Genomic DNA, 14659 nt, shown 5'->3' on the forward strand with positions numbered 1-14659 from the left:
ATACCAGAGCGCGAAAAAATATTCGAAACGCCTATAAGCACCAAGGACACAGCGCGAGAAAATATTCAAACCGCCTATAGGCGTCAAGGACACAGCACGAGAAAATTTTCAAAGCGCCAACAGCAGTGAAAAGGTTAATTCTTAAACGAAATAATCACCATAAATGAGATTACAAAGTGTTATTGTTCCAAAACACACACAGATCCATCTGAACAGCGATTTCTAATAAATTCGTTATTATTGAAATCGCGATTACATCTTCGCAGAAACAAGACGTCAGATTTATAAACGGAATTGCTTAGGTTCACTACTATCTGGTGCAATAAATTTTTACGAAGACATGTCGCGAAAGACTAATGGCGGCTGTTGCGATGAAAGATGACCCGTGTAGAAATGCACATTGTTTTCAGAAATATTGCTCACGAGTTTACTATGCGTCGCGACCGCGTCAAGAATTCACGTCACTTAATAATTACCAATTTCACACGTTCACCTGCGAACACCTACGCTAACATTAAAGTCGACTGGCATCGACAGGTACGTGTTCAACATTGTATACCAACCTGTTATTACCGATATCGTTTATTGTGCTTTTTCGTAGCGCAAGCAGCACCGAAACTAACATACGTATATACTCTTTGTAACTCACCGTTATAAACGAATTAATCATCGCCAATTTCTTGCCCCCTTAACACTTGCCGATCTATTATGTCGATCCATGAAAAAGCAATTTTCGAGAACGTGTAGCGGTCGATAAATGAAAAATTACACGGCTAGAAAATTGATAGACACGGTGAACGTTGTTCAAACAGTAAAACCGTTGGAGAATGTTATATTTTTCACGTGGAACGCGAAAATCGTAATGAATAGAATATAAAGTATGACGGAATAATTAGAGGATTGTATAGAAAGCATCGATCGGTCTTCTAGAATGAGTTTAACCCTTTCGCTGCGAAAGAATTCAATCGCGATCTCAAAATCGTACGTTTTGGCATTTAAAAATATTAAAATATTTAAAATCGTACGTTTTGGCATTTAAAAATATTAAAATATTTAAAATCGTACGTTTCGGCATTTAAAAATATTAAAATTCTTCTATTTTTAAATATTAAAGAATTTTGTAATTTATAATTCTGTTAAATGAAAGTTGAAGTGGGCAAACGGCAAAATTTAAAATGAAAGTGTGCCAAAAGTGGACAGAAAACGTTCAAAACACATATAGGTGCCAAGAGCAATGAGAGGGTTAATCGCATCCATTAAAACGCAGTAAAACTGAAAATAACTGTGTAGGAAGAAAAATGAATTAGGCGAGAATGACAAACTTCGCTCTGCTGAGTTCGATATAAAAAGAAACTTAAAATTTGATGAGCAGAATTGGAATTTCACCGACTTGAATGAAATGAATCGAATTACATCGCACTTTTGCACTTCGCGATTAAACTTACCAGCCGCAGCGTACATTCATTTAATATAATATTAACAACAAAATAAACGAACAACTATTTTTCATCGCAAAACGAAGTGTACTAAAGACAAAAAAAAAAAATGAACAAATCAAATACCAAGAAAGTAAAACGCAAGCGATAATTAACGCGCAGATCTGTGATAATCAGGTAGAAAATTGTAACAGCCGTTACTTGCACATTCGCGTAACCATAAATGGAATTTCAATTAATTAACCTCTCTCAAATGTTTCTCCGGCGTTGCCTCTTACTTTGTAGCGTTATTTGAAACTAAGAGAACCGTGACAAATGAAACGTGTACACGTCGGCTGATAATTCCGTGATTTAGAAACAGCTGCGTCTAAGGAGAGAAGAGGCCGCTGTCGTTCGGGCTTAAATATCCTTAACGAACCGGCGAATTTAATTCAATAATCAGAATTGACGCGGAACAACCCGCGTGCTAATTGACATCGCATGCAGAATCGAACTCGGTTGCAAACGTGTGTATACGTGGCGTGTTAGAACGGCGCGGCCGCCATTTACCGGCGAATAATTCTTGGCCTTAATTAGAAAAAGCGCGTTTCTCGATTACAACGTTAAACGCAAATCTCGCCGTGAACTAGAGTTTTGCAATTAATACACAGTGAAATTGTGAAAGTCGATCGAATGTACTTCGATACGTAAAATCTAAGCGAAAAAGGATCTTTGCTTTTCTTCTTCGTGTAAAAACGGCAAAGGTATTTCTGTGATTAAATTTGCATACGAAATATGCGCTGTGCATTTCTTGATGAACATGAATTTTTAGCGAATTCCTGCGAAAGTAATTTCAATAGTAATTAAGGGAAGTAGTTCCCGAACAATTTATATTTTGCGTGGCATTTTGAAAATGAACAATTGAGTAACAAACGCTGGGAAGGTACGACAAAATTTTTTAAATTTCATAAATAGTACAGATCTACTTTGAATAAATTTCACCGATATTTGAATAAAATTAACGCGCTCGACGTAATTAACACAAGCTTCGATAGCTATTTTAATAATAGCTCTCTTGAAGTTTGAAAAATTGTATAAACACACTGTGAATAATATTTTAATAAGATCAATTTGCTCGATATGTAATAATTACCAGCTGGTAATTCGATAAAAAGATTTGCCAATAGGTCAAGCAATTTGAATTTCTAATCCGGAGCGTAGAATGTTTTATATAGCCCAAGCAATTTCTAGCCTGGATAGAGTTTCGTTCCGCTAGAAATGTACATCTAATCACGCCCACCTTTAAAATACATAAGAAATTAAACGTAACGTATCATAAGGAAATGATGTCCATAAATAAACCTGGTCGGTAATTATTCTTCTGTAATATAAGCTTCCTAGAAAAATTTTCATGTATATTTGCAACAGCAAATTATCAGGTACCGCACAATTTAAAAATTAATAATAATCCACTATATATTCCATTTTTTAAATATACAATAAATGTGTTATAGGAAATTGTAGTAAACATGTGACAGCAATTTGTTTCGTTACAACGCTACGAGAATTTCTAATATTATGATTGGTGGATAGAATTCCTCTTGAAATTTCTTGGATACAGTTAAATGTACGAAGGGGCTCGAAATAGTCGGAATTTTCTCCGTTGCCTCTATTATTAAATTCTGAATCACTTGACCGTACGGCGAGAATAACTACAATGGTTCATGTTCTCGTACGGATGGCCATTAAGGTACATTCGGTTCCAGTACTGTGCAAAACGAAATTGCGAAATTTTCGCGAACGTTGAAAATGTGCTCCGAAGAAATTTTTGCTGGCCGTTAAAGGGTCATTCCTGTGTGACTCTTTCGAAAATTAGACTTTTTCTCTTGCATTTCTCGAAAGTACACGTAGTCGAGAAGGTACTGTTAAATTTTGGTAAAGAAATTTCGAGTATTTCAACTTTTACAGCTGTTTCTTCTGCGAAGCGCAAATGGTGGACGAAACGAAGAGTTTCTTCTCTTCTTGGCGTTTTAGTATTAATACGCAAAAATATAACGATTAAATTTTCGACGTTGTCGCGAAGAGAAGCAGCTGTAAAGCTGGTAAAAAAGGAAAAGATGAAGAAAATATGGATAAATTTGAGACGATGACAAAATTTTGGACATCGTCGCGAAGAGAAGCGCCTGTAAAACTCGCAAAAAATGAAAATACGGGTGAATTTGAGACGTGATTCGAGAAGAGTGCGCCGGAAACCACAAACGGCAGGGCTTGCAAGATGGAGGTGTGCTCTAAATGTCTCAAACCTCCGAAGAGGAGCGCGGTGTCAAATATGCGATCCCGAATTACTCGATAAGCTAAATTAATCAGTGAAAGTAGTGATAGTAAACAAACTAAAATAATCCACGAGATAAAGGTTATACTGGATGTACGAGTAATTGCACCAAGTTCGATTACGACAAACGATTGCATTCGGCAAGAAACATCGGGGAATATGAGAAAATATCAAAGCAATAATTCAGAGTAGATTGCGAAAGGCTATCTCTCTAGACAGAAATAGTATTCGAAGTTGTATAAATGTACGTTCCCTTAATTGACGCAATTAATTTGAAACTTTTGAATGACCGAACGTCACAACAGACAATGCGATTCGTGTTTCGAGCGCGATAACGTTATCAACGGAGGTTTATTCTAACAATAAGTAGCGAAACCCGCGGAAACGTGTGATTTTTAAGACTGTTCCACAGTGGCGCGTCTCCAACGAGAATTTCTAAAGGAAGATACAAGTCTTTGTTGTTTACCGAGGAAGAAACGAAACAACATTGGTGACGTTGCTTTATCTGCGATCGGTTGCAATGGCAATTGAACAAAGGAGAAATCCGTAAATGAACGCTGAAAAAGAGCAAACTTAACGCGCCTCTAACTGTATTATTGCTAAAGAGCCTCTTGACAAACTCTCGATCCGAGACAAAGAGCTTCTTCTGATTTGTGTATCTTGCCTAATTATAGCCGAAGAATGCGCACGTTAACGGACGATTTTATTTAACCCTCTCGGAAATCAGCTTCGATTGTTAATCTCTCCTCTTCCCAGTGTATGCCTCTCCTATCTATCTTCTTCGTGTAACTCGAAAACTGAATCTCATCGACGCGAGAGACGGTTGCTCGCGCGCGACATGAAACTTGACGAAGAAGAAGAAGAAAGGAAGAAAGAGAAGGAGAGTGTCTGTAACGATGCAACAACACGTCGCGTCTCGAATCGTGGAAACTAAACATCCATAAAAAAAGAAACTTTATTTATTCGTAATCGAGCAGAGACCGACTCCCAAACGATAACGCACGATAAGTAGCCAAAAAAATACGCTGCGGTATCGGGCATATTTATTCGAACGATAGTGAATCCTGACTTCGCTCCCGTCGTACGATTATTATTGTTCGAGACGATTTTATTTTTTGTAAACAGTAAATGAATCGTCTTCTCTCGGGTATTAACGTGCAATAAAGTCGAGAAACGTTCGGAATTTATCGAACAATATTTAGATAGTCGTAATTGCGATTATGTTTGCTGGAATACTTGTACGGAGTTAGTGGGAATTTGTTGCTTGCGGAATTTCTTCTTTTTTCTTTTTTCGTTAACGTTTTTGAGGACGAAAGATATTTTTTTTTTTTACTATTTTTTTAGGAACTAATGACAATGTAGGTGGAATATCGCGCTAATAGCACGTCGAACATATACATTACGAGCAGCCGCGAACTAGCACTAGTTCAATGGACATTACAGTTAAGTTTAACGCACCATGACACGTTTCCGTTTAAATTTGTACAGTTAAAAAGCTGTATAATGCAACTCAAAACAGATGCGAATTACTAGAGTATCGAATTACTAGATCGTCAATTATATTTCACAGTGTTCGCTATATTACACTTAATTGACTGACGATGTTTCTTAGAATTTTTTGTTATTTCTTTAAATGCACGCATAGAATAATCCTTTGGTATACGAAGAGCATTACAGGTTCAAAATGTGCAAATTGTGTGAAAGGTTTGACAAAGGGTGTTGTTAACACCTAAATTACTTTTTCTTACATTTAGTATTTAACAAACCGAAACAACACTGCAACCTACTTCCCCTATATTTGACAACTCGTATTGCATAATTTATAAATAACAGAAAAATTTCGAACGAATTAATGAAATTGACTAAAATTCGTTCACTCTACAATCGTTTCCAGGTAAAACTAGAATACCCATACAGCACTGCAATTTACATAGAAAACGCGAGCTTGAATGCATCAGCATGCTTCTACGCATCCTTGAGAGAGAGAGCAGTCGCGGCGCTAAGCGCGACAAAACTGAGGCACTAACCCAAGCCTTTACCGTTCCAGTGAACTATATAAACCTTTCCACCTTAATACCTACGTCTCGAACGTAATCTTTACTTTCCCCGGCGCATAAATCGCGGCGAACAGCCGGGAATCAACCCTAACCTACTTCGAGTCAGGTATTCGCGTTAGAATCGGCCAGCGGGTGGAGTGGTGGGAGTAGCGTGAACCGTGTCGACGGATTCGCGCGTCACAACAAAAGCGAAAATGCCACGAGAGTTCTCTCGAGTTGCCGCGCGGCGAGGTCGTTGATGGCGAGCGTCGAATCCGCAGTGTCGGAGTTGATTTTTCGGGGCCTCCACCGGTTCAAGGTGAAAAGGTGGCTCCTGTCGGGCGTGTTATTCTGTTTGGATTCGGGCGAGAGATCGACCGGTGTATCGGTCGGTGCGCGCGGCAGCAGGTGGAAACGCTTCTGAAGCAGAGCCGACGAAGGTAGAAGTGGCGGAGCGCATCGAAGAACTGGTTTGGAGCGGGAGCTCGTGGCGCGGCATGGCGTGGCAGCTGAGGCGGTAGAGTGGGGGTAGCGATCCGTTTCGCGGCGAATGGTGGGGGTAAGCTTGGCAGCGACAAGTGATGGTTTACAGTTATAGTCAGTCCGGATCGGGCGTTCGGTCAGCCTAGACTACTTGTGCCAAGTGTAGCTCGAAAAACCGATCCCGATTTGTCGAGCCGGTATATTAAAGCGACGTCGTTGGCCTCTTCCACGCGCGGTTAGGCCGTGGATCGAAACTAGAGAGGTAGTTTTAGTTGGAGAGTGAAGTGCCCTCGACGTCTGTCTCTACCCTCTGTCGACGTGTTTCTCCTCTACTACCGGCCACTCTCCGTTCTTCGTCGTCTTCTCAAGGGATCAATTCTCACATTCTTCCACGGCCTTCAAGGAGAGATCGCTTCCCTGTGCGGGCTTTGCAACTCTTTTTTTCTCCTCTTGGTGAAACGAACACACACTGGCCCCCCTCTGGTACCCCGTGGAACTTGACGAAATCAAATTGGGCACAATTAACGGTATATACTACACTGGTGTGGAAAGCAAAGACGGAGCAAGATCCGCGCGGACGAAACGACAGCACCGGGAATATGTGTACGTCATCGTCGACGCTCGTGGGTTCATTGTGCACGATTAATTGGATACGGGCGCGCGTATATTGAGTCGTCGTGCTTTTCTCTCTCTGTCTTGACATTTTTATCCAAATCAATTCTTTCCCCCCGGATGCATCTCGAGGAGTCTTGCACGCGTTCTTTACGCTCGGCGTAACGGTCATGAGAGTTTTACGGAGAATCGACTGTTAACTTTCTTCACGTAGACGTGAGGGGGAATCTGACTTCGAATACGGATCAGCGAAATATTTCTTTTTTTTTCTCATTTTTCGATCACCGTTTATCAGACCGTTTATCGATAACCTCTAATCGAGAGTTTCCTTTTTTTTTAATCAGTTTCGACAGAAACCAAGCTAGACGATGTTCCATCGAAGCCGGTTTCTTTCGCGATTTGTTTTGACTTTCGAATCGCGACGACGACTACGACGGTGGCCGCCGCAAGAGAAGCAGCAGCGACTCGACGTCGCGCGTAAGAACGCACGCGGACGAATACGGTCACTCGTACGCGGATGTGACCTCGTAACACACGACGTGAACTTGGAGACGATCGCGATGGAAATGAGAAATGGAAACACGCGGAGATAATCCGCCTCGTGCTTGCCTGCGTGCGTGCGTTTCCGTCGCGTGCTGCATTTTTCTTTTCCTTTCCTCGCCGCTGTCTTCCTACACACACGTCGCGCGCGGCTTTGAACGCTGCTCACCTTCGCTGACTCAACTTGTAAGCGCACCACGAGAGAAACAGGAATTCCCGAATAACAAACGTGTATATATACTATTAATCACGCCGTGTAAAACGTTCATTGTGAGTATTCAAAAAAAAAAAAAGGTTCGCACGAACCAGTTTTCGTGTCGCGGAACGACGTGAAATTCCACACACGTAACTCGCGAAATTTTCGCGTGAATCTTCTCCGTTTCGTTCGAAAATCATCGCGATTTTTCGTGACTCCAAGCATCGATACGCGGAAAGTAATGAGAAAAGTCGGTGATCACGGTGGGAAAGGTAGACGTTACAGTTTCGTACGCTAAGGGAAACAGGAAGTAACGAGTGTGTGCACGGTGAGAAGAGAAAATCTTTCTCTCTGAATTATATTCCCGTTGCTCTAAAGAAATTTCACGCTGATTTTAAACCTTAACGTTAAGAGTCGTTATAAAAGTACAACGTAAGGTATATTGTTGTTTAATCGCTCGGGAGCTACAAGAACCGTCTAGAAAACGCGAATTCTTCTTCTGGATCATCTTCTAAATATAAATGAAAGAAAAGGAGAAGAGAAAAAGAAGAAGAAGATTGTATGAATATGTATGGAGAGACGCAGAAACGATGTTCCGAGCGGATTTTCGGTGTCTGAACATTATTCAGGATGTTACGAGGTGAATTCCATGCCTCGAACGACCCATTCGAAACACTTTAAATCGCGCTCCATCGTTATTAAGCATCTGCGCGTTCCAGACGATTGCGCAATATACGCATCGCTAAAAATACCGGAACGTTTAGTTATACAATAATCCCGCGGATGTTCTACGATAAAAATGGAGTAAAAAAAGGAAGAGAAAAAAGAGTGACAAGAAAGCAACGATGACAGAGAGAAAGGAGGAAAATCTCGGTGGTTGTGCGACTCGTTTCCATCCAGGAAATTCTTCTTCCATTCATGAAACCGAATCGACAATAACAACGCGTGAAACGCTGCTCTCCGCAACGCGTGTTCGCGTCTACGAGAAAATCGAATCGATTCGCACGAAAACTTGATTCGCGCCGGTTTTTAACGCGTACGTTCTCAGGTAAAAAAGAAAAAGAAAGAAGGAAGAATCGAGAGAAATAAAGGACGAGATGTGAAAAAAAGTAAAACCAACTAGCCACGGGATATATTTGATCTCACGAAAATATTCTCTCTGATCCGTTGTTTTTGCACGATTCGAGTTCCGAACTTGAGAACAGCACGACGCGCGTAAATTTTCTGTCTGTTTTCGCATAAAAATATCTTCTCTGGCGGAGATTCGTTGTTACGCCGATGAAAAAAAGAGAAAACAAACTTTAGAGCAGAAGGGGGAAATAGATTCTGGTTTTCTTGTCCGCGTGAAAAACGTGAACATCCCTGAACGTTCGCGGGGAACGTAAGGGAATCGCGAGGAGAGACGACGGGGCAGAATGCGCGACACGCGCGCAACAGGTCTCTTCTGTTCTCTATCTCTGAATTTGATCGAATTTGAAAATCGTTGAATTCACTGTTGTTTCGTTCGCGGTCGAGATACTTAATGCCGTTGGAAGGCTTCTTTTTTCCACTGTCCCGCGGACTATAAGTACGCGCGACTACTTTCTCCCCATCAACCACGAATAATTTCCACGTGTTACGCAGATAGTGCCTTCCTCTGCTGGTAATCGAAGGTAATTTCATCGGACGCCTGAGATCCAGCTGGGAATTCCCCGAAAGAAGCACACGAAGCACCAAGTTATTGATCAACTCTGGCCGAGAGCGACAGACAGAGGAGAGGAGAGGATCGGAGATAATCTAAGTGACGGGATAAAACTTGTGTCGATCGGACTATAAGGAGGAAAGTGTTGTGTGTTGAACTAGCGCCGTTGTCAGATACGTACGAGGACGAGGCATGAATTTTGCGTGATAGAAAGAAAGAAGGAAAGAAAAAAAAACAAACAAATATATATACATAAATAAAAAAACGCGGAATTAAATAGTGCCAATTGGAAACAGTGTCGATTATTATTCGCGTGCACGAAGGATTGATATATAAAAAACAGAAGAAGGTTCGATCTAATTGGATAAAGAAAAACCACCGGGAGAGAACGATCTTTCTAAATCATCCGATAAATCGAAAAACGTCGATTTCCTACGGATTTCGTGTTACCCCTGTTAACCTGCAACCCTTCTTCCATGGATACGCGTCGAAGATAATCGCGCGCACCTCAACCAGGACCGCCGATATCCAAGGTAAATATAGCACCTGTTTCGCTTGCACCTTCCTTCGTTCTGTTTCACCTTTAATGCCCACGCGTTTTCTTCTGATCATGCAGAAATACCGTGCTGCGTGCATTCACCTACGTTTGCATAGCAATGCACATTTTTATACATTGCTACCGCGCGCGCACGCGCCTGCACACACCGGTCGCTTCGTGTCTCTTCTCGATGAAACAGAGAGACAAGAGAAAGAGCGAGAAAGAGAGGGAGTGAGTGAGCGAGTGAGAGACACGGGAATAGGAAAAGAAAGAAAGAGAGAGAGAAACGGCGCGCGTGAGCATGCGTCAGGTTTTCTTTCTGCTCGCGTACACACGGCAAAATGTAAATGACGAATGAAATCGTGATACGACACTATTCGACGACGACGTAGAGAGACAAGGGGCACGTAACAGTTCGCTGTTCCCTCGGAGTTCCGATCAGTTTCACTTTCGACCCCAGCGAGTTGTCGCGACACGACTGTCTTTATTTCGCGATCACCCACAACTCACCCCCCACCCTACCATCCCTCTACTCCCCCTCTTCTCCCCACCCTGTCGATACGTCACGGTATTACAATGAAATATAAAACCGAGATTACCGTATCTGTGCCTATAGATTACGCGAGCACCGCGATAAATGTCGTTCAGTCGAAGGTTATCGGCTCGCCTGGTAATTACTATCGGCCGCTGTTTAATCATTCATTAACCGTGGGTCTCGTGAAAAACGTTGCACACGCGAGAACGTCTCTACGGTGTTCTTCGTTCGGTTGGTTCTTTTCTAAAATTAAGCGCGCCGCCACCGGAGCGAGCGAGTGAACGAGCGAGCTAAACGGCCGAGAGCGGCGTTAGCATATAACTTTCGTTTCACGAGCGAAACACGGTGTTTAGGGGGAACGTTGGCGCGCGCGCGCGCGCGTGTGCACTGTTTTCCGGTTTATCTGACATTTCTCGAAAAATCATTCGCATTCGCCTGACTACGTTTCTCCACGGACAAGTTCTGCTCGACTTTCTCGTGTCCCTCTCGCGGGATTCCACGGCGAATTTTGATCGTTTCGCGGAACGTAGGATTTGTATAGGTTAGAAATCGCGTAAAAATGGGGGCATGTGAGACTTTGCAACGATGTGTATATTTATACGGGAAGAGTGCTTTATTTTTTTTTTATTTTTCGTATTTCTGAAGTGAACACAGTGAAGTTTCTGTAGATGTTTTCGAAAGCTGAAGGCCGAATTGAACGTACTACTTGTCGGAGCAAAGAGAATGCCTTGACGAGTACAGGTAGAAATATAAATATTTCGTCTTATTTTCATGTAGGTGTCGAACATTTTCGAGAGCGAAATGTTAGTGTGAATGATAAATTATATATGTAATTATAAATTTTGATCAGTGAAAACGTATTATGACTGCGAAAAAAACTGTGATTCGTGTACATATTCGTGAAGAATTTCTTCTTTATTTGAATAAGCAATATCAAATTTCAATTGGAATTTCAATTGGATACAATTATTCTGAAGAAGATTGGAGAAATGTGATCAATTATTAAAAACATGAGTTTATAATTACTCGCACTGATGCCTCTTTCTTTAAATTTCATATTTTTTATGTAACGTGTCACTATCTTCTGTACTGTATCGCTAATCCTTTTTCTCACCACTTCAACGTATTATTAAGAGAAACTAATTGCCCATGTTTTATTTTTCTGCGTTGATAAAAACACTAATAAAAGCATTACGGTAATAAAAATCCTTCGCGACACTTAACAGCTTATACGGTTCTAAAAATACCTCTTCCATTAAAATGTTTTGACATTCACATTCACCAGTATGTCAATGAACTCGAGGTTTCTAACCTATATTTTCGTTCCCATAATTTTTTCCACGTTCGATATAAATCGTACTAACATACTAACGTACCATACAGCGCGCTATGCAATTAAATCAAAAACAAAGTTAATAATAATTTAATGTAAATAATAATTAATAATAATAAAACTAAAACAAAGTATTATCATATTGAAGTAACAGAATCCTCGGTATTGAAGGGAACTTCGTTTACATTACGATACACTTTACGACAAATGTTCATTAAAAAAAAGTTAGCAAACGTATGCACAGGACAAATTGTATAATGAAAGTAATAATCTGTATTGGAAATTATTTTTCTAGCATTAAGCCTGGTAGTATCGCGAAAACAAGCAGAAGGTGAAAGGAAAGTTTCTTGTCTAGAAGCATGTATTGTCGTTTTTATGTGAAATTGTTATCGTTATCGCAAAAAAACTCAGCTATTTGTACAATTCAGAGCAGCTAGGTAGCGCGTAAGAAAGTATAGTAGGTCAAATAGATTTTCGAAGTGTATTACCGTAGGGTTTGTGTGTACTACCGATACGAGAACACGGGCAACCCATTAAAACGAACACAGGAAACGACTTTTGGCCCAGATTAGTCCCCGGGGATTTGCATGTTACAGCCCACTCGAATAACGCGACAGTATATTATGTACGTGAAATAAAACGTTCATATTTTTAGTCCACACCGACAAAGTGTTTTACCGACGTATTCTTTCTTTTCTTTCTTTTTCAAGAGAAAGCAAAAAATTTTATTGTCAATTATTTGACAAGTTGACAAGTGTAAGAAGAAGAAAAAGGTATATCTCGATATGAGAAAGAGAAAAAAATACGTCATTCATAAGTTGCACGCGACGTATTTATCTTGAATTTTCTACCTTTCAGTGTCAATATGAGACGCACTGTTCATCAAAAAATATACTCGTTCTAATAACCAAACAACTGTTTCTATCAATGTTCACACTGCTGTAAATATTTCATCAACTCTATTCAATCTCTCGAACGTTTCCCAGTGTATCTATTGTCGATATAATAGAAGCGAGCGTTTACAAAAATGAGTCTACTATGAAATTCTATAATTAAACACTGAATAATTTTGAATAAAATTCAAAAATATTGCGTCCTGTATTTTTGCCTTTTGAAAATTGGAGCCTTAACTCTTTCGCTGCAGCAAGTTTTAGGCGAAATTTTTTAATATTTTGAAAATTTTCAATTAAATATGAAAAGGCTTAAATTAAGGGAAAGTGTGCGAAGAAATTTTCACAACACGTATAGACGCCAAGGGCACGGTGCGAGAAAATATTGAAAGCCGCCTATAGGCGCCAAGGACAGTGAGGGAAAATATTCGAAGCGCCTATAGGTGCCAACAGCAGTGAAAAGGTTAAGTTAGTGTTAAATGAATCTACTGTAAAATTCTGTAATGTTTGAAATTCTGAATAATCCCTTGTCTCCACTACTTATTTTATTTATTTCTTCCGTGATAGAGCTTAAACCGGTGGAAAAATATCGAAGAAAAATCATATCTTGAATGTATCGTAAGACTAAAAAGCTCAATAGGTTTAATTTAATTTTGAAACCCCGATATAACTGAAAAAAAAATTATGTTCTCGAATAATTTTACCTATCCAACATGGAAGTCTTAAGACTTCATTAACTTGAGCGAAGCGAAACTCATCTTTGCTTGGATCACCCAAAATCCAAATTATCAAATCTTCATTGCACCACGTGAACACGTGACTGAGAAAAATGAACGAATTTTGCACAGAAATGAAAAAGAAGACAAACCACAGATCCGACATATTTCACTATTCCGCGTCTGCGTGCCATTAATGTTATGACAATTAACTGTGACGTGGTTCAGCAACATATAGATTACAGCGGGACCTGCGGCCGGCTTTAGAATACTTTCGAGTCTCGAGTGTCATAATAATAACGAGCGTCTGGCTCGTAGTCGGGAAACCGCACAGCCTGATAACATCTTTCTCGTTCTGCTTCCTCAAAACCATTTGTCGAATTGCGAGCAGGAGGAATGAGGCGTGCATAAATTCGTCCGAAAGTTGAAATTCACGCCACGATCGGCGCGAGTCGTCGTCCGCTTTCACGAACGATTGCTTGCAGCGTATAAAATCGTCTTGGTGATTCGTGAAACTTTTACGCCGCAAAAGAAAGACAGACGTAAATGGGATTTTTAGACGCGTCAGATATTCAGGCATGATCGTGAATGTGTTTCATGGGGGAATTTCTAATCGGATGTACCAGCCTGTTTCGTCTTCAGATATACGTAAATCACTCGCGTTTTATTCGATACTCTGGAATATTAAGTTAACAATATCCGATGTTTAAAGAGGAACGTTTTAATCCGTCTCGCGTGTTTCACTGGAGAGAGCGCGGAATTCGATTGTTAGCAAGGTTGAAAAAATTTGAGACGAAAATTGTTGAATAATTTCTACGAATGCCTTCTAAATAACTAAAAACTTGTTGACTGAAAATCAATTAAAATTCACCGATGAAAAATCGTAATTTAATAATGTTTAACAATCGAAAGTGGAAATTCATATATAGAGCACCTTTTAATTTTCTATAATTATTCTTGCAAAATTTTTCGTGAAAACGTAAAATTATTTTTATGAAAATGTAAAATTTTTAACGATTTTAGAATGTTAAACGAACTCCTCATGTAACAAAATACATTTAAATTGATATAAGAACGAAAAAATGTATTACTTAATAAATTATTCGGTAGCTTAAAAGAAAACACTTCTAAGCAACTGAACATCTACATATATTGCGGTAAAGAATCGAATGTGGTGATGTTTCTGAAGATAAAAGGCAATTCTAGAAGCAAGCGGATGTGACATTTTTCGATTCGCTGTTCCGTGTACACATAATGGTTAACTCGTTGATTATGTCGTATTTTTATCAGCGTGGCGTTATCTCTAGCGATATTAATTAAACCTGAAAATAATTCGTTTAATGAAGAAAGTT

At 40.0% G+C, this 14659-nt stretch overlaps 1 protein-coding gene across 3 annotated transcripts in view; it reads left to right on the forward strand.

Moving 5' to 3' along the window:
* The first annotated feature begins 6399 nt into the window (after positions 1-6399).
* Positions 6400-14659, forward strand: part of LOC108573156 (protein dimmed-like) — a 23724-nt gene continuing 15464 nt past the window's right edge. For 2 of the 3 annotated variants that reach the window (XM_017935541.1, XM_017935543.1), the window contains exons 1-2: positions 6400-6793; positions 9238-9828. The gene's annotated coding sequence lies outside the window, so the exon portion shown is untranslated. The remainder of the gene's footprint in view (positions 6794-9237; positions 9829-14659) is intronic. The other variant, XM_017935542.1, reaches the window with a different exon arrangement.

This window comes from Habropoda laboriosa, unplaced genomic scaffold, assembly GCF_001263275.1.
Source record: "Habropoda laboriosa isolate 0110345459 unplaced genomic scaffold, ASM126327v1 scaffold124, whole genome shotgun sequence".
Classification (NCBI taxonomy): domain Eukaryota; kingdom Metazoa; phylum Arthropoda; class Insecta; order Hymenoptera; family Apidae; genus Habropoda; species Habropoda laboriosa.